Below are 24,879 nucleotides of genomic sequence, written 5' to 3'. Positions count from 1 at the left end.
TTTTCCGACTGGGATTGCCATAGGCAACCCAGTAATAACATAATAAAAATACCTTCGCGGTCAGGCTGGCGACTAAGTGAGAAAAGTTAATCGCCAGTGAATAAAATCTAGTCACATTGGCAACAGCTGTCGCAACGTAAGGGTGAATGGCATCAGTGATAACAAGCCTGCAGATCAAGAAGTACAATACTGGTGGACAAAGAGGCACCTTGTGAAAGGCAGCAGGGATATTATGGTCAGTCCCTAGAGAAGTGGAGCCAATTACAAATTGGTGTAATACATGTAAGTGGACTTCACATTGCGTCGCACAGAGACAGAGCAGGATTTTATAACCATGTGTTAGGCTAAGCTTATTACAAAAGAAAAATGTTAAATTTCGCTGTGTTGTCCAAAAACGAGACTTTTCTAGGATTTATTAGAGTACAGCACTCTGTTGGCATAGTAGTTTTACAACTCTGAGTGAGAGATTTCATTAAGGAGTATAGGAACAGCAATTTCCTCTTTGTTAACACAAAGGTACATGTAAGGTACCTCAGAAAAATTTTTTCGTGGCTTATTGTAACCCCAAACATGACCTTTTTAGATAGCTTTATGTGCTAAGAATGTCTGGTGATGGATTCTACTCATGGTAATGTTATGAGGATCAGAATTACTTTTAGTTAATTTGTCATGCAATTTCAGACTTTTCTAGAATTGTCTTACGATCTGTAATATTCCATAAATTTATTTGATGTGACTCAGCAGTTTCCACAAATAGTATACCTTGTAATAGACTATAACTAGCAACAGAACCTTCTAGATGCTTAGAGTAAAAGTATCAAAGAAGGCTTGTAAATAATAAAAAACTCTCTTTGCCTGAGGTCTTACCCTCGTGGCCAGCTGTGATTGAACTTACGCTATGGATACGATACTGCGAGGAAGCTATAATCAACTGCGATAACTATGGTGGAGAAATAACCTTTGACCTTGCTATATCTGGAGAGAAGTAAGCGACGATAGCTGAAAAGGGAAGAAGAGTTCATTATGAAGTTCTCTGTAGGAGTTTGTGTACACAGAAAATCAAGTGAGTGGAAGGTATCCAGTGAATCAAGAAAGTCAAAAATTGTTTTCTTCACTCGGTGGAACTCGGAGTTCAACCTAAATCAATACCTTTCACCGACGGAATAGTGACAGTGCAAACTTAATTAAATAATAGTGAAAAAGGGTAACTGCTCATTGTCACACTTTTGTTGGGTGCCTTATATAGTACTCGGGAGTTCTTTTTACTGATGCCTATTTGTGGACACCTCTTGGTTATTCCAGCACATACATGTAACAGTAACATCTCGAGTGTGAGCTTTCACATATGGTTGTGTTAATATTAAAGAGAAGTGATGATTGTTAACAGTGGTTACTTTCAAACCGAGTGATCACCAATGTTCAAATCTTTTTCCCGACGTTTAAGAGGGAGTCCACCTGAGGACCATGCAGGCAAGTCTACAGTGCACATCACCGATTCCCCTGAAACTTGGCACACTTGTACAAAATCACTAGTACATGAACCATGTGCAATAGTTTGGTTCTACTGTCTATTGTTTACAAGATATGTCAATCAAACTGTCAGACAATGAAAAGTGTTCAAATTTGTGGTGAAAATATACATCATGTTTGATAGCTTGTTGCAAGCTAGAAACAACGGAAAATGGCAGGATATTTCTACATAGAATAGTTCTAACACTTAACAATAAAGCAACGTTGACTAAACTTCTGTGGTATATTTCTTGTGGCCAGGAGATGAAGTTAGGTTCACCCTAGTCAAGTCATATCTAAACAGTAGGGTCTCAAAATTCGTTGTTTGTAGAGATGCGGCGTTTTTTCAGTTGAATTTGTAGCTATCTAAGGCTTGCCAAAGAAATTATATTTCAGTTAAAAAAGCAAAAACTCTGTAAAGGACTCTGTTCGAGAACTGTTTTATGCATCCAACTAATGCTAGTTTGTGACAATTTGCAAATGAGGTCGACAAGGAATTACTGTAAGAATTGAGTGGAAATTGTATTATAATAAATGAAACTTTACTTAATGAGAAGCGAAACATCGTTATGAAACATTTTGAAACTCCAGCTTACTTATCTTTTTAGTTTTTAAGCTGCGGTTAGCTAGTTGACATAACTAATTCGAAGGAAAGTTGCAAACGTCATACCTGCTGGTCGTACCCGAACCCGAATGTTTTCGTTGGAGGCCGCAGTAGCATTTAGAAATCATTGCCTTGGAAGTTGAAAATCTTCGCTCGTTTGACAACCAAGCTTCATTTCATTTGAATTTCCAACACCATAAGTCATAACAATTTTGCTGAACACATGTCATCCAACGACTCGGCCAGCTGGCGGCATCGCATCCAGGCATCTCAGTACTTTACCGACTTGTTTTACTATCCGGTCGCGGATTTTGTTCAAACAATGAAAACAATTTTTTTCTCCACAACGAAATTTTAGATATTTTATTTCTTTTCTGTCCAATTGAAACCAGCTGAACATTTTTGCGTTGTTGTATCTCAGTTTTAACTGGAACGATTAATTGCGTGACAGAGTGTCACTTGTGATAACAAACAGCTGTATTTTGTATCAAATTTCATGCCTCAAATTTCACTCCCAATATCGCTATGGCTTCTTTTGAATGCTCTTTTAGAGTACATTCCAAGAAAGCGTGTGGTGTATCTGGTCGGTACAAAGACCAGACAGCACTTTTACCTTTAAAGACCTGTTCAAAAGACGTTTTACATCATTTGAAAGGCTGTTACAAAACCACGCCCGCGGGTGTTGAGGTGGAATGGAAACTTTGCTTATATAGAGCTGGTTTGTTTGACGAGGCGGGAGAATCCCTTACCATTTGCCCCCTTCATGATGAGTTTGGTCTTGGATGGCGACCAAGCAAAGTTTGCAAGTATCCATTGCACGACAGCAAGCAGAAACCCATAAGAGGTGTGACATTGCGTATGTCCCTGGAAATTCACAGAAAATATAAAATCCTGTGTGAGATTGGTCAAGGTTAGGAGCTTGCTTTTGTTTTAATTCTTGCTGCAACAGTTAATTTTGTTAAATTTATTATCTTGCAAAAATGTTTTCTTAGATTACGCTTTAATTAGTATCCACTACTGTTTACAACTATGCTAGGTGTCTGTACGAAATGTCTAATTATTCACACCAAGACCAAGTTGCAGGTAATATAGCTTTTTTTTTTTTTGCTTTCTGTAAACCCCCATCGATCGAGTAGGTTATCTCTTAGTAAACAAAGAAAAATATTCTAGGTGAAAAAAAAAAAAAGCTAAAGGTCCCTTATTTTCAAAAATTATGACATTCTGAACCAAATTTTGCAAAGCATTTTCCTTGACTTTCCAGCTCGGTCTTGTTGGACTGTAAGTCGAAAATAAACTCGCTGTAAACTCTTTGTTCCCTTATTCTGTCACCGACAAAAGCAACAACCAAAAGTTTAAACTAATTTCAGGCGCGTAACGTGGTCATTTTTTCAAGTACGCACAAGTACATATGATCTAGAAACCTAAGTAAACTGAGGGGAAAATACTGCGTTCTTTATTTCTCGAAATAGTTGTGTGAATACAAGCAAAGAACAAAGCGTCTTGCCCTTATTTTGAGCAAACTTGGCGCAAACAAAACATTGTTTTGGTTGTGCTAGCGTGGCTGGAATTGTCAAGAACGTTCTCGGAACGTCGCTCCTTTGTCACGAACGTTCTTGGAACGTCGCTGCTTTGCAACCTCGCCTTTTTGCTGGCATTGTTAGTGCAAAAAAAGTACAATGCAAAACTAAGTTAGAACATGGTATAGGTTGTGTTTTAGTTTTTAGAATTTAATCAAAGTGGTGCTTTCATCACGAAATCGTGGTTGCGTACAAGTAAAATGTTAAAAATAGAAACAATTGCTAAAATTTCAAAATTTTCTGGTCACTTCAAGTACTCACGTGCGTATATGCGTATAGGATGTTACGCGCCTAAAATTCTCAATACATTTCAAGAGGAACATGCAGAGACTATTGAATATGTATAGGTTAGCCACCAATGAAAGACCCACTCTGATTCCCAGAATTACAAACAAACCTGGCCGAAGTCATAGTTATTTTTTTCACTTCTCTAAAGGATCCAGGAATGGCCACCAGAGAAGTAGGAACACAAGATGATTTTGAAGAAAGCGTCAGTGATGACGAAGTTTCATCAACCTTGTTAAAGCCACGAAGACACCAGGTATTAAAAACTCATCTTATTCACACTACCTTATCCTATAGATAGTATAGTTTATTGGGCTAACTTTGATCGTCATCATCATCATCATCATCATCACCATCATCTAACACCGCCGTGGCTGACTTAGATACCAGTACCTATGACATCAATTCAAAATCGAATGATGCTAGGTCAGAGTAGAGTTCCAAAATTAGCCTGCGTAGGTGGCAGGATGCGTGCTATGTTTTAACGGCGGTGATTAGTTTTCCTAGCGGCTTCGTCGCTCGTTTAAATCCCTCGCAGTCTCCGTAGCTCCTCCAGCGAAAAAAGACACTCGCGCGCGAAACTTGGCAGCCTTGCACGCCAGCTTCAAAGCTGATACAATGCATCTGAGCGGGTGCAGAAGCAAGACAGAGGTAACCCACGGACGAACAAAGTGGGGAAGCTGGGGTAGATGCCACGCCCCTCCAGGGTTTTTAAAAAGTGGAGTTACTCTCTGACCCTGAAACACTCAGGAGCTCTTGGTTCATCTCTGGCCAACATTTTGATATGACACCCAGCCCAACTCTTTCTCTCGGCGACATTCCTCGAATATGGTAACTGTGCCCGTAACAGAAGTGGTCAGCAAAACTGTCCTACCAATATGACACGTCGAGAAGTCATTTGTCTTCATAGCTAACAAAAATATAGACAATTCTATGAGTGTTTTGGCCTCTTCTTATTCTTAACTCGAGTATTTTGGGCTAAATTTGACAAGAAACAAGAAAAAAATCACATTTGGTGGCGATTTTCAAGTTGGTGGGTTTTTTTAAAATCCTAACACTGGCATATATCAGTACATAAAAAAAAAAATTATTTTGAGATGATCTCCGCTGTCTCTCAACAAATTAAATTTACTCACTGATGTATTTTACCGTCTTTTTAAAAGGTTCAACCTGGTGAATACTCTAAACTCGAGAGTCAGTATGATGACATCATGACTCCACTACATGCCTTAGTACAGTCCTTACGTCTCGATGATGAGGAGTATTTTCCAACGCCCCAAGCTAATCGCGGACTACAAGCCCTAAACAGATGTATTGGCAGTTTGAGTGATGGACGAATCAGTCCAGTTCGCTTTCAACTAAACCAGCCAATCTCAGAAGTCGCAAAAAGCACGAGTTCTTACATCAAGCGAAAATCGAAGGAGGTAGTAGAAACAGCTTTGGAGTGTATTGCCCCCGGACAATCAGCTGAGTTGCTTACTCGGATCACTACGCTTTCCACAACTAAAGAGCCAAGCCCTGAAAATAAGATTGTTGTGACCCTAGTTTCATTGTACGAAGGAACAACATCATGGTACACAAAAATGACGATGTTATCCATCTTCGTGCAACACTACAGTAAATCGAAGTTAAAATCTATGGTACCAGGTCTGACGACATGGAGGATTGATCAGGCAAGAAAACATTCTGCAGTTGTGGGTGAAGTCTCTGAAGAAAGAGAGCCTGTAGTACGTTATCGGTTAGATGAAGAAAAAGTTGACCATTTCTTGGATTTTATTAGCAGCCCGCACTATCTTCAAGATGTTGCATACGGTACAAGAAAGCTTAAGATGTCAACCAGTGAATTAATTAGTTTCAACTAAGAATAAACATATTGGCCCCCTCAGAGATGCTAACAATAAGGAAATCACAAATGACTACGAGAAAGCTGAACTGATTAACTCTTACTTCATAAATATTGGCAAGGAACTAGCTGAAAAATTCCCCGAAGCTGATGAACCCCATCAATTCATGTACAGAGTTACCCCCACTGTGCAGGTCTTGGAGGTCAACATCAACAAACTCAAAACTGATATCAAGACAATTAAAATTAACAAAGCATCTGGTCCTGATGGCATCTCTTCTCGTAGCTTAGCTATTGCAGGAACATCCGCCTTAGAGGGCATTGTAACTGTTTTCAAGAGCAGCATGACTCAGTCCAGCTTCCCTAACACATGGAAGATTGCAAAAGTTAATGCAATCTTTAAAAAAGGAAACCCAGCAGATGTTTCAAATTATAGGCCAATATCACTTTTAAGTATCCCCAGCAAGCTGCTCGAAAGACAGATCTGCAACATAATTGATACCCATCTGAACAGCTGTGGCATAAAAAGCTGTAAACAGTGAGAGTTTAGCAAGGGACTATCGACTGAAGGAATGCTTACCTCTATGACTGAAGGATGGAAGACAGCAATTGACAATGGTCTGACAGTTGGAGCAGTCTTTATAGATTTCCAGAAAGCTTTTGACACTGTCCCCCATTATATTTTATCGCATAAATTACACGCCATTGGAATATCAGGATCTCTTCATGAATGGCTAATGAGCTATCTTACTGATAGATGTCAATTTGCTGAAGTTAATAATTGCAGGTCTGTCACTGACTATGTACGATATGGAGTCCCTCAAGGCTCGCTTCTTGGCCCCCGGCTCTACACCATATATGTTAATGATCTCCCTGACCACATCGACTCGGGAGATCTATACATGTATGCAGATGACACTACAGTCTACTGTATTGGACCAAATGTTGACCAGGTTATGTTGTCACTAAATAAAACATTGGAGCAAGTTCTCCTGTGGAGCATTAAGAATCAGCTAACCATCCACCCAATTAAAACTGAAGCAATGATACTAAGTAAAACCTCTTTTGTTGGGCCTATACCTCCCCTCCACTTTAACACTGGCCATATCGACCTGGTTAATTACACCACTTGCCTTGGAGTTAAAATTGACAATAAGCTGACATGGTCTGTGCACATTGACTCAGTGAAGAAATCTTTTACGCAGAAGGTTGGAGCGTTGAAGAGAATGAGAATCCTTCCGAAGAAGGTTCTCGAGGAAATATACTTTAAAACAATTATGCCCAGTCTAACGTATGGAATTTCGGTATGGGGAAATTGTTCTCCTTCCGCACTGAACTCTCTAAACCATATTCATGCAAGAGCAGCTCGTATTGTGAATAACCTCGACTCAACGATGGCAGATGACACATGTCTTATGAAATCCGACTGACTGCCCATCTCTTACTTCTATAAAAAATCTGTACTGTTTCTCTTGCACAAAGTATATTTTGGAACAACGACCCAATCGATATGTGAACTGTTTTCTAAAAGAGTTTCTTCTAGATCTTCTCGTGTTCCTAACCAATTTAATGTCATTAGATTTAGATCAGAGACCGGCAGGAACTCCCTACGATACAGAGGTCCTGTTATTTGGAATTTTGTAAATAGATTAGTTAAAGTACCTGAAAGTTTTTATTCTTTTAAACAAATTTTACGTAAACATGTTAAGATTATTGACAATTTTTCATTTGAGAAAGAGGCAACAGTAGTCGCCAACAAAAAGGACCATTTCATTTACTTTTAGATTTATATGTTAGTCTTAGTGAATACCATTTTATTTGTATACAGTAGTTCTATGTTAATATTTAAATTTTTATATATATGTAATTCTTAATATTTAGTATAGTATGTCAACATCAGACCTTTTGCTGACTTTCACACAACCTAATTATAAAATAAAGAATGTATGTATGTAATTCATCGAGGTGCCTGATATAGTACGAACCTTAATCAGTTCCAGAATGGTCAAGCTGTACCAGTCATACTGCCGTGAAGTGGACTTCTATCCTCTTGGTAGATCAACGCTGTTTTCTATCTTAAAGGTAAAATATACAGTTTGATAGACAGCAGTCGCACATATAGCCACGACATTTTGCATTTTGCATACTTGAGAGGATTTCCAACAAGTGGAAAGTCATGCGTTACAGCGTCATAATAACTTTGTATTGCGCTAACGATTGCGAAATTCCTGGTAAGCCAGAAATACATGTTATTTTAATGTGCATTTTAATGCTGTATATTGCGGCGCGCATGAAGTAATAAGCAAACCTGAGTTTTGACTAGTCGCAATTTTTCAATTTGCGTATAACGTTTTTAAATGCTCTGTGTCACAGATTTGTGCAGCCTCACAGAAGAAGGGTCTTGCAGGATTAGACAATGTTACAAGCGAAGGGGCATCAGCTTTTGATTCGTTGGAAAACATTCTACTAACAATGGCTTCCCTTGGTAGGTTTTTAACCCTATGACGTCCTAACGGGCCTAAACCGGCCAGTATTTTACTCTGTCTAACGTCAGACGATCTTACTGGTCAATGGGGAACCCCTGGGAGTCAATGGGTTAAAGAACTTTACAATCTTTGACATTCAGAGTTTAGTCTAACAGTGTGCTGTTGTTCTAAATCCGTATAGCGTGTTCCATATTGTGGAGAGCGAAGAAAAGATTTAGCCGGAGGAATGATTCTGTGACAGAGACTTTATGTCCTTTTCCTCTAGCCACTATGATCCTCTCTCTCGTTATTGCTTCTTCGCTCTTCATGATATTTAGTCCTTGGGGAGGCTGGATGCTGGGTAGTAGAGGAAATCGTTTTGTTTTTATGTAGGGTCATCCCTTCAGTGGGTTGATAGCCTAAAACAGAGGATTCGAGCAGCTAAACGGTATCTAAAGGCCGATTAAAAATTGCACGTCTTGGAGGAAAGTCCCTGTGCTGATCAATGCATACGCTTCGCCCTATCATCCGACGATACTCACTTCAAGTCAGCCTGTGACCATGACCATTCTATGTGTGTGATCGATGCCTGGATTCTAAGAAAGTTCCTAATGATATCATTGCTGGATTAGACGCTGAAGATATCTGTTACAGGTAAGCAAGTGCCAATGCACTGGGTACACGACTTTTCGGTACATGCCACTAGACGCCGGTTTGGTAACCAATAAAGGTTTAATTAAGGACGGTGCCTACTAAATACAAAGTTTTTTTTTCCAGATTAGGACCATGCGGAAACAGTAGATCTTTGTAAGGGCTATTGGCATCAAATCTCAACAAAAATACTGACATATTAGCACTTTTCTGAAAAAAAAAAGAAAAGGATATTTCCTCACAGCTTTCCTTAGCATTCGCCTTTACATACAGAAAAGCTAACATGTTTATGTAGATCTTAAAACTACATGGTAAGTGGTCACATAAAAGCCATTTTTGGTATGCTTTTAATGACAAAATCTTTGCAACAGCGCTTTCAGCGTCTCTGACAGCCTTCCTCTGGTTTAGCTTAAGTACAATCTAAATAGCTTTTCCTCTTAACCAGGAACTAATCTCGTGTTTAATAGGCTTGCCACTTTAATTTCATAACATAAAATGTAGGGGTAACCAAGCGTCTTTTGAAGTTATTCATCTTTTTTGAAAACTTTTACGGTGGCCGTTCCATTTTTTCCTGTCACCTCCCCAGTAGGTAAAGCATTTGCGTCTTATTCTGCAGGCACACGTTTACAGTTGAATTTCAGTATAATCTTGGACAGCTAAAAGCTATTTTTTCAGCCGGAAGCCGTTAGCAGTTAGCGATACGCTGCTATTCTGGTATTCCTGGCTTTAGTTCGGGTTCATTAAACTTGAGTTGGCCATACCAGGAAAGTTTTACTTTCCCTTTAGTCGTGTACTTGTTAGCAAAGTTGATTACGTCAATGCTAACCCGTAAGGATTGTCTCAGTCGTCTGATCCAATGAAAAGACACGGGGACATAACCAGCACATTAGCTGGAATGTTAGAGTTTTTTTGCACTAATTCAATGTTAGTCCCGTTGTCTAATTTGTCTTTTTTCCTGTGAAGATACTTAAAACGTAATAGTTCTTTATACTTGAGCGTATAGCGTAGTGAATTGATAGCGAGTCCATTATTCTTAGTTACCAGGAACAGAAAGAGGAACTAAAGTATGACACCGAGAAAGCCGCAGAAAAAATCTTGCAATGGAAAGCTCATATTGTGAGAGCCATCAATCAGGAAAAGAGTAAAATCGACGTTCTTGACAATCTTACTGCTGGGCAGGTTTTAGTTGTGATGGACTGGGCAATGAAGTTGTTGCCACGGAGCTATCGAGAGACTCAGAAGGAGTGGTTTGGCAAAAAGGGTATCAGCTGGCATGTGTCAGTCTGCATTACAAAAGTAGAAAAAGATGAAACTGAGTTCCAGGTATTTACCGTTTTGCGTGTGCAAATTCGGTTTTTAACATTTTCGATTTTATGACTATTTATTTATATTTACTTGTTTCTTTTGCGCAGGTGCAGACGTTTATCCACATTTTTGAAACGTGCAACCAAGATTGGTTTGCAGTATGTTCGGTACTGGAATGCCTTGTTCATCAACTTGTGCAAATCGCCCCAAATCTCAAAGATATTTTTTTGAGAAGCAATAATGCCGGCTGTTATCACAATGCGGCTCTGATCATTAGTGCCCCAGCTGTTGCTGCAAAAGGAGGGCTGACGTTAAAGAACTAGAGCTTTAGTGAGGCGAACAGTGGAAAAGACGTTTGTGACCGAAAGATCGCTCCGCTTAAGGCACATGTTACAAGATACCTTAACGAAGGTAATTACTTTTCGCACTCATACAGTACCGTCCGCTAAGTACACAAATTGAGTATGTTTCTTTGCTAACATTGCATGCGAGATATGCCCGATTTTAATCAGGGAAATCAGTAAGATGAGCCTCTGCGCGCATGCTAACACTTTTTTAAGCGCGGATTGGCGTGTAGTTGTGGATGACGCACGCAGAAACAAAACGATTAAATCGCAAGCTAAGTGCTAATATGCCTAGGTGATTCAATGTAAAAGGGTATGTCTTAAATTTCCTTGAACTTTGTCTAATTGATAATTACATTATTAGTTTGAAAAGCTGAAAGAAAACTTAGAGGCCACCTCGCAATTTTCACGCCACACTGATGACCATTATAATCACAATATTACCTTAGCAATTGTATTGTTTTGCTTGTTATATGGGAAAATGAAAACTTAATCTCCGTTTTTGTTGTTTATGGAGTGAAGTTAATTATCTGGCACCTCTTTATCTGATAATATTTTAAATATGATCTGCGTATCTGTTTAGGGCGCAGGGATGGCGCAGCGGTGAGAGCGCTCGCCTCCCACCAATGTGGCCCGGGTTCGATTCCTGCCCACTGCCATATGTGGGTTGAATTTGTTGTTGGTGTTGGTTCTCGCCTTGTTCTAGGGTTTTCTCCGGGTTCTCCCATTTTCCTCTCTCCACAAAAACCAACATTTCCAAATTTCAATTCGACTGGGATAGAGGGCTGACATGAAAACCAGCAATGGCTGATGTGGCTTCCTCTCTGCATATTGTAAATATCTCAAATTTATTCATTATAGGTCATGACGTAATTACAGCCCGACAGTTAAAGGAAGCCATTGACTCGTATGGGGGTGTGAGAGGCTGCCGGGCAGCTGTTGTTGAAGTAACTGACACGAAGAAGCAAACAACTAGTATGCACAAGATTAGTGGTATTAGTCAGCTGAACAATTTTCAGTATACTGACGATGGCGAAATAATAGTGTGGAAGGCGTTTCAAGTTGGAGAGGGTAAGAGGATCTCGAAGCAAGAGCTTAGTAAGATGGGCAGGCCACTAAGCGATACAGGGGTGAAAATCGTGTTTCCGTCTTGTGAACCAGATGAGTCTACTGGGTTGCTGAAGAAGAAGACGACATCCAAGCAGACATTTGAGGTTCCCCATGTAGTCACCATGCCTGTTACACCACCTGCAGATCAAGAGGATAGCCAATTGTTTAACTGCCCGAAGAAGGATATGTCAAGACTTTCAGAACAAGCCAGAACCTTCACAGGCACCTTGACTTGGGACGCCATCACTTCAAACTTCACGAAGAGTCTCAGTATGATCAAATCAGGCGCAAATGGGCCCAGCATTGCATGTCTTTGAAGCCCCAAAATCCTTCTTATCTTTTCACAGCAGTCTCGTGTTCTGAAGAATTAGAGAGTGACGTGGTCATCGGATGGGCTCAAACAAGATCAAAACGGAGCAACAGGTTCTCCAAGCAAGTAAAGAGCTTTCTTCTAGAGCAATTTATGATTGGCGAAGAAACTGGTCGAAAGGTTACCCCAGCAGAAGCCGCAACCCGAATGCGTTCACTGCGCAACGATGCTGGTAATCGGTTGTTTGAAAAGGGCGAGTGGCTAACAGTACAGCAAGTTACTAGTTATTTCTCGAGGTTGGCCGCAATGAAAAAAATGAGCCAGTTGCCAACAGCAGTAGAAAGTCTGGAAGAGGAAGGAGAAGATGTTGAGGCTGTAGTTCAACAATCTGAAAGATACCATCTCTGCCAAAGAATTTACAACACGCTTACTTTGTAAATTATTGGCTACCAATGTGAGTGACAAAGAAAAGAGGTCTCCGTTTCTCACGGTTCGCAAAATAAGTTCCACTGAAAGTTTTGACGGAATTAAAGGCGGGCAAACAAAACTTTGATTAATGACTTTAACGTTTTGTATGCCTCAACATACATCCTCAGAAGTGACGGTTGGATATAATATGATACGTTCACGTTTTCGTAGCATGACTAAGCAGGGCTGAAATTGTGGAAAAGGTTGCAATTGGTAAAAAATAAGCTTATGTCCCGAGAGAACTCCCACATAAGAAGGACGGGGCTGTTCGTCCTACCTTTTAGGGGTAAAAATCGGTTTTGGTACATCCTAGGGTTTTCAGCCTCAAAATGTGCACAGCGAGAGCTTTCGTGGTACCTTTTAGGGTATTGAGGCCAATACCATTTATACAGGGAATTCACAACTCTTCAATCAAAGAGTTAAAATTCATTCGAGGCTTTTAAGTTAGTCGCCAATTGTCTTTATCGCTATTAAAAATTATAAAAGTGTCAGTTGATTTGGGGTTTTAAAATTGGTAGCTCTTAGTGGTGGGAAAAATTTCAAGCCCCCCCCCCCCCCACAAACAGGGTCTTGGTACCTCTTTGTGGGGGTTCTCTTTACAGTTTACGACGAGTTCCCCGTCCTTACCATATGAGAGTCGCCCATATAAAATAAATAGGTCTTTATTGTTTTTTAAGCAAAAATACATGCTAAAACAAGAACAGTTACATAGCCGAAAGAATTAATTAGAATTGCAAGGCTATCGACATTACATTAAATAGCCACTCTATATTAAAAAAAAAGCCTGTTAAAAAAACTATTTTTAAAACGCTGGGTATTAACCCTAGGGAGTTGACTACTAGGAACTCGGAGGCGTGCTGAGCTTTCTTTCATTTTGGGGACGGAAGGGTACAGAGGGTGACTGGGCATACCGGAGATCTTCTTGAATAGTGAGCGATCAACCTCTTCTAATACGCCATATATGTCAATTCGGTACGAAACATATTTGTGTTTAAAGCAGCGCTGTAGAAAATTCTGAACCGTTGTTAATTCAGGTATTGAGGAGGCATATACGGGTAGACCGTACGTTAGTTTGGGTAGAACAATTGATCTAAAAACGTAATCTACGTCTGGTTGTTGGTATCCCTCTTTACGTAAACATCTTATCACATGCGGAACAAGTCTGGAAACTGAGCCATCCCAAGATTTAGAAGGCTTTTAATTCTCCGATTGGGTGGAGTAAATTATAACACACTGTCTCGCTACTATGCAAATAAAAGTTCGTGCTTGAAAAGTTTTGTCTGACTCTCTGAGCGCAACACATCACACAGAAGGATAACAATAGAAGATAAAGCAAGCCTGAAGTACGCTATCGTCGACTAATACGAACTTCTACACGTTTTGGAGCTGATTATTGTTGGAAAGAAGCTTTCGATTAAATTAAAAGTCGGATAGGAGTAAGATTGTCACAAATCGACCTCTCACGAATCTGGAAGAGTTGTACTGATACGTGGGAGAATCTTGAAGGACTGGGTACTAGTCTCACACAAAATGGCGCCGGAAGGAAACAGTTTGCGGAAAGTCCAGCAGCCCAGCGTCAACGAGATGATTGCACCTTTAAGCCTTACGAATTGGTTTTGGAGATTTAACTTACCTGCTGAATAGAAATGAAGCAAGTTCTCAGAGGTTTGTCCATTTTCTGGATCAATTTGTCCGTGAATTCTGTAAGCTTGCAGCCGATCGATGACAAAGTGGCGACTTCTGCGTGGCTTGATTATCTACCTTCCCCGTCGTAAGGCTGTTATATTGAAGGCACTTTATCGCAAGATAAGTGATTAACATTGACAGCTATTTTAGAAGTTAAAACTTTATATGGATTGGAGTCTGGTGCTTACTTAACCGACCTATCCATTATGCTATGACACTCGTTGTAATCCTCAGTTGTTTTCCTGCACTGATATATAGCACGTTTTTGTCCCCCAAAATTTCATGAACGTGTCGAACGTTACAGCTCTTTTTTTGCTGGTATTTATAAACCGATAAAAGCTTCATAAAATAGTAGGTAAATAAATTTTTGAAACAACGCCGCATCGGCGATTTGAGAACAAATTTTTACCCTAAAATCCTTTCGTCCCAGCACTTCCTTCAAGGCATTATATTTAAAATGCGTTTGTTACTAAACCAATTCGTCGTTTGAAAGCTCAATGGCATCATTGCAATTTAAGTACATGATATTAAATGCACCTGTGTTTTGAGGTGGAAAGGTTCAATTCTTTTAAAAATATTTTGGTCAAAAGAGAGGGCAAAACATGGTTATTTTTTGGCCGAAAACCTATCATGAACACATTGACCGCGATATCTTATAGACGTTAGAGAATTTTGGAATAAAATTCTACCCACTGCATTATCACCTTATTATGTAAACCTACAAAGAATCTGAACAAAATCTGAGAGGGTCATTGTAGACTCATATTTTAATACTGCATGGTTTTCAGATGGATGCTCTCTTAAGTGATAAGAACAGAACCAACAAGAGGGCCTATAATTATAACAACTTGGAGAAAAGAGTCAAGTTTCACGTTCTTAACTGAAAATTTTAAATTACCGGAAACCGCAGCACACACTGAGAACATTTTTGGAACATCATTGCACCACATGCCCTAGCATACCAAATTAATGAGAACGGCAGCAATCATGGGCAACCTTCAACATACCCAGTGAGTATTTTCTGTTTTTTGGTTTTTGTGTCTACTGCGCTTGCGCAGATAGACACTAACCTATAATCTGAAAAAGTTTGTTAACAAATCAATAACCAACAGGGAATCGATAAGTAATTTGTGATGCCCACGAGTTGCAAAAACCGTGACAGGTTCACATGATAATCACATCGCCAATTTCGACCAATCGCACAGTAACCAATAACATACAATCCCGTGTTAGAACTGAGATGTGCTGTGCATAGCACAGAGGAATTGGAGGTGCGATCAGTGGTTTCAGATCTGTTTGTAGCAGGTACGTTTTTAATTCGTTTTTCTGCTGTTAAGATTTCCACGTAAACAGCTGGAGGAACAATTAACGTTTTGGAGCGTTACTGACTCGGCAGGCAGGATATTGCAGAATGACTCGTTACTGGTATGCGTCTCCTCGAAAGGTGATGCTTCCTGTACTTTTCCGAATGTTTAGAAATTCTCAAATTGACAGTTCGGTCACAGATCGACCCACTTTGGTCACAGATTGATCCAGTTTGTTCTCAAGCTCGAGCTCTATCACAGTCACAAAACCAGAATACTAAAACCTGCTGTCGATTACAGCAATTTAGTTTACAACCATGTGATGGTGGCAACTCACCAAAGCATCACGATTGTCTCTCCAGCTCGAGCAGAACTTTTAAGTTCACGTATAAATTTGTCATGTTTTAGTAATCGTTTTTATTTTCAATATCTCTTTGGATATCTTGCCTATTGGAATGTTTGTGTTGTGCAGTCCAAAAGTGAGGAGATGCGAAGAATTCGAAATTTTCATCACAAATATTTCAACCAGTTTACTTCGCACAAAATTGTTTTGCCATTTAATGCAGATAACTTGCATTCAAGTAATCTTTTTTGGTACTCTCCCTCCCTCTGTAAACATGGCACAATCTTTGAGATATCCAATCCATGGGAATTCTTATGTTCTCGACGCTCTACATGACGATGTAAAGATAAAGCTACCCGAATGTGTGAAATATTTGCATCGGGAAAATCAATGTGCTGGGAATTGAACAAGATGAATGGCGACGTAATGTGATTTTAAACCGCACCTACATGAATGCCATATTTTCTAAGTAGTCTGAAGTGCGATTACTTTTGACAAGGGTTTCTTTTAGTAAACATCTTTTTTATCTTTATGTGACAAACATTCCTGCTATGAGAAATAGCGATGTATCTGAGAAACAATTGAATCACATATGCTAATAAGCACGACTGGAGAACAACAATAAGGAAAAGGGAAAGACACTGCAAAGCCAGGAAACGTACCTGTAGAAACCAGGAACCATCTAGGATAAATATTAAGAAGATTTTGAAGTTTATGAAGAAACAAACTGTTCGAAGAAGACTAAAATCAACTCTCAGAAATATGACTCCATCTTCATCCAGACTAAGAAAGATAGCAGCTCATTATAAAACTTGGTATATGATACATGAACACAGAAGGGATTGTTTTTTCAGCAAATTTTATTGTGGCAGTTTTAATAATACATGTTATGTCTCATTGGGCACTACAGAAGAATTTAACAACAAAAATCGAATCTTCAAGAGTCCATTTGATGAGAATTGTTCCTTGAAACTCAAAGTTTCAAATTGTTGGGCAATGTTGTCATCTTTTAATTTTAATAGTACATCAAGCTCCAGTTTTTCTCAGGATAAATTTTCTGTTTCAAGAAAAAAACTTTTAATGTCTGGTGACATTGATAAATTTTGTGTTTCAAGAAAAACACTTTTAATGTCTGGTGACATTGAACTCAATCCAGGACCCTCACACTTAGCTTTTCCTGTAATAACACAAAGGTTCAGCGAGTTAGGTTTAAGGACACTAGACGTTGGTGGTGATGGAGATTGCGTCTTTAAATCTGTTTCACACCAAGTTTTTGGTACTCCAGATCGTCATCTTGCTATTCGAGATGCTGGTATTCAGTATTTGAGGGACCACCCAGAACAATTTATTGAGAGCAATGTTGCACATTCATGGCTGGAGTACGTAAACACTATGTCCAGCCAAGGAACTTGGTGTGCCATGGTCTCATAGTGCAAGCTGTTGCAAATTCACTGGGTATTAGGCTCTATATCATAGAATCCCATGACAATTTTACAGAGAGGACAATCATTGAACCTGCAGTTACCTTACAAGGAGGAATATGGACGATAGACTTAGGTCATGTAAATGACATTCACTATGTCTCTGCAGTTCCAGATGTATTGGAAATATTTAAAACAACAATGGCAAACAATGTTAGAGCTTATATAGCTAATAGTGGCACCAATGAATCTAATAATTCCTCTGCCAGTAATTGCAGAAAGGCTTACTTGCAAAGATATAAGAGAAAAAGGCAGGCCACTGAAAGTACTGAATGCACACAAAAAAGGCTAACCAAATAATGTAAATATGCACAAGAACACCGAACTTCACAGAAACAATGTAAAGCAAAACGACTCGCACATTGCAGAAATGCACAGCAACAGAAGACTACAAACAAAAACCATAAACAGGAAAAACCTCATGAAAATCAATCCTATAAAGTGTCTGTAGACAACTTAATTTCAAAGTTCCATACTATTGTTTTAGAAGGTCCACTCTACATTTTTACCTGCTGTGATCAATTATGGTACAAACACAGTGTTTCTCTTGCTGATAAGGTAAGATTATCTCATCCAACTGTTGAATAATACCTCTTAAGTAAAACAAGTGTAGACAACAAAGAGTAGTTATGTGATACATGTAAAAGGCATTTAAAAAAGAATAAAGTTCCACTGTGTGCTGCTATCAATGGAATGCAATTTCCAGCAAAACCACAATTTTTGGACTGAAATGAGTTAGAATGGAGATTACTTGCCCTAAGATTAGCATTTTTCAAATTAATGCATGCCCTAAGAAGAAATCAGTTTAAAATAAGTGGGAATATTGTTAATGTTCCAGCAGATGTCAGCAACACAGTGAACCTGTTGCCTAGGTTAGAAAGTGAAACTGGAACAATTAAAGTAGAATTGAAGAGAAGATTACAGTATAAAAGTTATGCATTATCTTTCAATGTAAGGCCACAGAAAGTAGTGGAAGCAGCCAGTTGGCTTATAAGCAACAGTGACCTTAAAAAGAAGAAGGGGTTATTGTTAACAATGATTGGCAACAAAGTTTTCTAGAGAATATTCCAGTAAGTGACAGTAACACTAAAGATGAATGTCTCAGTCAACGTTTAGAAGATGATGACTGTTTGATAAGATGCAATTCTGAAAAGGATCTTAGAGATGATGAATTATCTACTAATGCAAATAATTGGAATGAGGATGAAGGTGAAATGCCAGCAGGAGTTACAGACACCTTGCTAACAGCTCCAGATTTCCTAGATACTGAACGTGAGAATATTCTGAATGTTGCACCAGCTGAAGGCGGCATACCACTCAGTATATTTAGAGATAAACATTCTGAAGAATTGGCATACCCTGGTATATTTTTAGGTAAAAACGAACTGAGAATGACAAACGACTTGTGCCAGTTCATTATAGTGATATATGTAAATCAGAGCTGAGGCGTTCTGATCGAAGAGGCAGCAATGTGTGTTGAAAAAATATTTTTTTAAAGCTAAAAAATTACAAATGAAGACTACTTTAGGGAAATCACAGATTGCTATGCGAAAATGCAAAGGTGTCAACAGAACTCTGACCGCTGGGTATTTAAAGCAGAAGGGAGCTATAGAAAGACTAGTTCATCTTGATGAGGGCTTTAAATTTTTAAAAGCATTACGAGGCTCACCGCCTTATTTTGAAAATGCTAAAAGAGATCTCTTTACAATGATCAGACAGTTGGACCCAGCGACCCCGTTTTGTAGTTTTTCCTCTGCAGAAACACAGTGGATACATGTCTTAAGAATTCTCGGTCAACTAGTAGATGATAAACAATATTCTGATAATGAACTTGAGAACTTACATTGGGAACAAAAGTGCAGATTAATTCAAAGTGATCCAGTGACCTGTGCAAGACATTTTGATTACCAATTCAATCAATTTTTAAACCATTTTCTTATGAGTAGTACTGCACCATTAGGATCTCTTATAGATTGGTTTTATAGAGTTGAATATCAGCAAAGAGGTTCACCTCATATCCGGAGGACGTTCTATTGCTGTGTTTGCAATCAGTTAAAAAACTTAAATCAAGCAAAAGTTGTCTGGACAAAATGTCCATTATGAAGATATTCTGCAGTGGCAATTTCAGCCTGACTTTTACCCCATAATCCTTTGTAAGCTGCAGTTTGTCTGACAAATGTCCTCTCCGCAACATTTTGACACCTTTAAGTATTGTTTATTTTAGACCAAGGAATGCTATAAAGTTGCAGATTTGTGAACTTCTGATTTATGGCAAGGGGTAAATTAAATTAAATTGTATCAAAATTGTGATAAACTATTAAATATATGCTTAAATACCAGGTTGTTTTTTGTTGCAGAGAGGACATAATATTCTCAAAGTTTAATCTGTTGATGAAAATCAATTCTTTTTTTTATGCTTCAAAAAGTGTCACTGCTGTGATAAGTTTTATTATTGGTCATTACGGACGGTGCCTACTATTGTTATAGCGCATACGTTCTGCGCATCTCCAGATTCTCAGGTTTTCCATCGGTGATGCTTACTAATGCAGGAATATTTTTTGCGCGGTTTAAAACTATGCAGAAAAGGTAGATCTTCGTAAGTACTCTTGGTATCCAAAAACAAAATTGGGAGTAACCATGCATTCTTTAGAGATAATTAAGCTTCAATTCGAGAAAGAACGCCATACATTCCTTTGTATTTTGGAGCTTTTAACAAATATTGTTCATGGATTATCTTTGAAAAATATGTGGTTACGCCCAATTTTCTTTTTAGATTTCAATAACACTTATTAAGATCTACCTTTCCTGCATAATCATAAATCGGGGCAAAAAAAAACTTGCCCTATCAAACTGGTTTAATTCATTCTCTGTTCATAAAATGCTCCTACAAGATGTTTTGCAACTGAGCATGTGCAGTGAGGAGGAACTGTATTCTGGGAAATCCCCATTGCCATGTGCTTCAGGAACTTCACCTGTTTATCACAGATGAAAGCACTTTCAAGTTTTCAGCAATGAATCCAAATACTAAAAGAAGTAAAAAGCTTAGAAAGAGTTTTAAAAAGATCCAGAAAAGCTAGCAGTTTACCTAAAAAAGGATAGAGAACGAGTGAAGAAGCAGTATCATGAAAAAATGGCCAAGTTGTCTGTGGAGGAGAGAGAGATGTTAAAAGAAAAGGATCGGTTAAGGAAGAAAAAGGAGAGAAAACGTAAAAGAAGTGAGAAAGCAAAAAAGTCAGGTTGCCAGAATAAGTTTGTTGCCTCTACAAGTCTGTTTATAAGCCCTCAAAGCCTTGGTAAGGCAGTACACCGAGTAAAAAGCAGCCTGCCAAAGAGCCCTAAGAAAGTCCCAGTGGTGATCTCAAAAATTGTGGAAGATCTATCACCAAGAAAGCGAAAAGCAGTTCTTAAAGCTTGTGACAATTCTTGTAAAAGAAAGAAGCTTGACAGTGTTGAAAGGAAGAAGTGGTCTGATGCTCTTTGGGTGGTACGTTACTGGAGTGATGGAGAAGGATCACAATTCAAGAATCGATACCTTTCAAGTTTACTCTACCATGAGGAAGACTTCAATTGCAAAGCCACCTGGAGTTTCTTTGAAACTGCTCATGGCAAAGGTCCAGTAGATGGAGTAGGAGGAGAAGTTAAAAGGGCAGTGTGGCGGTCAATCCTTCAAAACAACACAGTGGTCACAAATCCAGACGAATTTGTGCAAGCTGCCCAAAAATTGTACAAGAAGGTCAAAATTGTTCATGTCCCAAAGCCAGAAATTCAAGAAGAAAGAGGTAAACTGCAATCCCTCAAACCCACTCTGTCCACTTTGCTGCAAGGGCCAGTGCCTCCACTCTAGCTGTTGCCAAGAATTCACAGTTTTTTTTTTCAAAAAGATGTCTGCTAAGAGCATATCTTGATTAAAGATGAGAAAGATAACACAACACTGCCAGCCTCATCAAACCCTCCAATACATAGCCAGCCAGTGGTATCAGGAGACAAGGGAGCTCAAACACTTCAGGAAACGTCTGCTAGGAACAACATCTTTGTAGAATATGGCCTACCACAGTCACTTAATCAATCTCTTGCAGCATTTGCAACCTTTTCCTTACCTTGCTACGCAGATCCTTTGGTAAGGTTACTTGTTAGTGATACAAGTACCTTCAAAGGCAGCCAGACTGCAAAACAGTCGTATTTTTTGCGAACGCAAGAGACGCAGTAAATATTCAGACAAAAGTGGTATTTTGAGATGCGGTAAATATTCCAACGAAAGGTCTGGAGCGAGTGTAGAAACGGCGAGGGAGAATGGGGAGAGACGTGAAAAAATACGACTGTTCGCTATGCCTATATTAAATTCGTTCAAAATTACCAGCAACGGGAAATTCCCTTTGGTTTATTTCTGACACAGCCTGTCATCAAATGTCTATCACACCTCATCAAAAAGATATAGACGCCGTATCAGTTTCACAGTAAAGCAGTAGCCTCGCAGGAAAATGGACAACGTGGTCTTGGTATGAAGAATGCTCGCCTCTCAATAAGCAGTCTTCTCCACAAGTCACAAGTTTTAATATTTTTAGGTTTATTTAACAAAATTTCTAGTGTTCTCAATCACTGTCAAAATCCCACGTTATTGAAATATTATAAATTTACATTCATGCCTAGATGATCACTTCGGAATTTCCGGTGTCTGTCACGTTCTCTAATTGATCTGTTCTTCATAATACCCTAAAGATTTAGGAAACGAAACAGACAATTACCAGTACTTCAGTTCATGCAATCAACGCTTGCGAGCGATCTAAGATTTGTTTTCAAATCGGAGCAAAAAAAAGCTGTGGAATCGCCTCTCAAAGGAAGAGATGTTTTTGGTGTGCTGCCAACGGGCTTTGGAAAAAGCCTGATATTTCAGCTGTTGTTTTGGCGAAAAACAGAGCCTCCAACTCGTCAAATGCATCTTCAGTCGAACGCCCGACAATTCTTGTCATTTGTCCGCTCAAAAGCATTATGGAAGAGCAGATAACATCAAATAAGTTTAGCCTTTCTGCCGCTGACCTAACATTCCAAACTGCGTTTTAAAACAACCGCAAAATCTGCAATTGTCACACGCTGTCGCTTCTTTTGGTTTTCTTCCTCTACGTGGGGCGGGTTTTTTCGGTGTTGACTCATTGAACAGAAAAAACAAACGTGTTTCCTTTCCAAAACACCACTGAATCGAACGTACGAAACTTCACGCCTTCCGAATAGCGAAGAGAGAAAACGACTGAACATGACAACACAACTAATTTCCCGCGAAAATAAGGCATACAATGTATCAAATTAAGATGTGGTTGGAGCTGTCAAACAATTCTGACACCTTAGTGACATTATTCGAATCCCTGCTTAGAACAAATTTGTTGTATGAAAAGCCAACAGTCGGTTTCTCGCCTCACACGCCCCATGGGCATGTGAGGCTCGCGCGCTTCACACATGAGGATCACGCTTACGGCACTTCGCGCCCTCCGGAAATAAAAGAAAACGACTGTTTTGCAGTCTAAAGGGAGCAGTCTTGTTGATCAAAGTGCTTTAAGGCATCTTTATGGCAATGGTAAAACTGATGAGAACTTTCTCTCTAACTTCATCATAGATGAGTATCTCCTTCTTTTACAGAAAGCAAGTGAAGTAGATGGTCTTCAAACAAAGGTCAACTGTTGGGAACAGTTCGAGAGCGGATCCCTGTCAATGCTCACTCAACTGTTGCAAAAAAAAGGGAGAGGTTAAAGAGCAAGATGTGATCTTGGTACTTTGCAGTCCCATAGGTAGCAAGCACTGGTCCCTTCTTGTTGTCCAGCCTCAACAAAAGCTTCTTCCTGTTCTGGACAGTCTCCCAGGAGATTTTGTCAAGCCAAGTGCGAATGCAGCCATCAACAAAATGTGCAATGCTCTACAACAAGCTGATGAGAGTTTTGACAAACGTCACTGGAAGTTCTACACCAACAACCACAATGATGTTCCAGTCCAAGGGAATGGTTATGATTGTGGTGTTTTCTCTGTATGCAAGATACCTGGTTAGCAAAGGATCGATGATAAAGCAGTTTGATAATCCTGATTTCAGGAAAAGCATGATCCTTGAGCTTCATGAGAAAAAGATGAATCCCATCCCAGCTGAGCCAATCAAACCCGATGAGTATTATGCTATTGACTACATCAACAATTATTACTTTGGTAGAGTTCTAGAAGCCAAATCAAATGGCTTCATCAAGTTCAAGTTTTTGCACAGTGCCGGTCGTAACAAACATGATTGGCCCAGAAGAGATGACATTGATGATGTACGTGTTTCTCGCATTTTTTATGGGCCAGTGCATCTGGAGGGCAATAGGCCTTTCGTAATTACAGAGCATGAGGAAGTTGAAAAAATATTTTTGGCACCTAAAAAGCAACTGTTTTGAAGTTTTTGCCAAGACACAACCAACAGCACTTCTTGAGCAAATGTCTTCCACATTTGTACCTAAAGTTTGGTTTCTGCTTTGTTTACAGTGCTTGTGTATTTGACATTTGGCTGTCAAGGAAACTTGTGTTTGAAAAGTCAGTCTATAATTTTCAGCTTGTTACCCAAGAGACCACGTTATTATACATAATAACATTTGTTTACAGTACTTACAAGTGTGTTTTGACATTTGGCTGTCAAGGAAACTCGTGTTCAAAAAGCCAGTCTACAGTTTTCAGCTTGTGCCCAAGAGGCTATGTTGCTATACAAGCACATTTTGTGTACGGATATTATAAAAGTCTCAAGACATTGAGTGTTGAGTTTGATGGTAGTTAATTTCAGGTTCTTAATGAACAAATCTTGAAATGGCCTATTTTAAAGCCTTGTATCAAGATTGTGAAAATGAAAGACCACTTTAATTGTTCTTAGTCTTTTCGTGGATATGGACAAATTGTCCTCTCCGCAACAGACCCTCTTTGAACATTTTAAATTTCTACCAGTAAAGGGTCATGTGTTTCATCATTTTAAACCTCCTACTATAACAACATACACTAGGGCAGTAAACAAGATGACTAAGATGACCAGTCAATTCAGAGGGATTTGAACATACCGGTAAATATTATGTGCTGAAAAAGGGAAATTTTCTGATGTCCTCTCCGCAACAGCACTGTCTTTGTGGCTTTTCAGACTGAATCAAAACAGTGTAATTCATCAATTTATAGTGAACTTCAACCTGACATAAAACAGTTTGGTTATAATAAATAACTACTAAGTTGGAGGCTAAAATGATTTTAAAATGTCCTCTCCGCAACATACAAAATACTGTGGAATGACCCTTTAACTACATGAAATTATGAGGCAAAGAGAAAGCAAAACCTTTGCACAAATTTTAAATAGATTGAGAGAAGAAAATCACATAACAGAGGATCTATTAAAACTAAAAGAAAGACTTATTAGAGAACATAGCCCAAGTTATCCCTAAGATGCACCTCACCTATTTGTACAGAATGCTAAAGTAAATAACTTCAACATGCAAGTTCACAATGCTTCTAACAATGCAAAGTATAATATCAAAGCTCAAGATAGTGTGATGGAACAAATTCTTTACAACTGAAGAAACATTTTTTGAACCAAATGATCCACGAAAAA

This window comes from Montipora capricornis, unplaced genomic scaffold (assembly GCF_036669925.1).
Source record: "Montipora capricornis isolate CH-2021 unplaced genomic scaffold, ASM3666992v2 scaffold_445, whole genome shotgun sequence".
NCBI lineage: Eukaryota > Metazoa > Cnidaria > Anthozoa > Scleractinia > Acroporidae > Montipora > Montipora capricornis.
This window is presented reverse-complemented; position numbering follows the sequence as displayed.